The sequence below is a fragment of the Dama dama genome, chromosome 10 (genome assembly GCF_033118175.1).
Source record: "Dama dama isolate Ldn47 chromosome 10, ASM3311817v1, whole genome shotgun sequence".
In the NCBI taxonomy this organism is placed as follows: Eukaryota; Metazoa; Chordata; class Mammalia; order Artiodactyla; family Cervidae; genus Dama; species Dama dama.
This window is the reverse complement of record NC_083690.1, coordinates 2,492,254-2,493,065: the sequence shown is the minus strand read 5'-3', so window position 1 is coordinate 2,493,065 and position 812 is coordinate 2,492,254.

Here is an 812-nt window from a genome sequence, read left to right as displayed (position 1 = left end):
TTTTCTAACCTAAAAGTTGTCCCTTTAAAATCTCACTGCAGTGAGTTGGTCTACTGCAAAAACCCTTTGGTTCAAACCATGTAAAAATGCTGGAGGAAAAAAAATCAAATTTTGTATCTGAACTCACACACACAAAATATAATTCAGTACAAGAGGAGAAGGTGAAAGGCAGAACAGTGCACCCCAGGCTGTGTGGAAGAGGCACCTACTCCTGATTCATGGGGACTCCCAACAAAGACCTTTGCATAAAACAAAAACCCTTTCAGGACCAAACATTAGACAACAAAATCACTGAAACCCACTCTGGTTCTTTGAAAATATCAGTAAAAGGAGACTTACCTGGTGGTCCAGTGGTTAAGAATCCACCTGCCAGTGTAGGGAACACAGGTTCGATCCCTGGTCCTGGAATATTCCACATGCCATGGACTAACTAAGCCCTTGTGCAACAGCTACGGAGCCCATGTGCCCTAAAGCCTGGGCTCCGCAACGAGAGAAGCCACTGCATTGAGAAGCCCAAGCACCACAATCAAAGAGTACCCCCAACAGAAACTAGAGAAAGTCCACGCACAGAAACAAAGACCAGTGCAGTCAAAAATAATAAACATTTTTGAAAAGAAGTGAGTTAGTATCTTTGCTTTTAAAAAAGTTAAAAAATGTATCAGTAAAAGGGATAAACTTCTAGCCACAATGAACAAGCAAAAAAGGAGACAAAAAACAAATTACAACATCAAGAAGAAAAAGGGGGACATCACTACAGATCCTATAGACACTGAAAGGACAACAAGATAATATTGTGAATTTTATTCCAATAG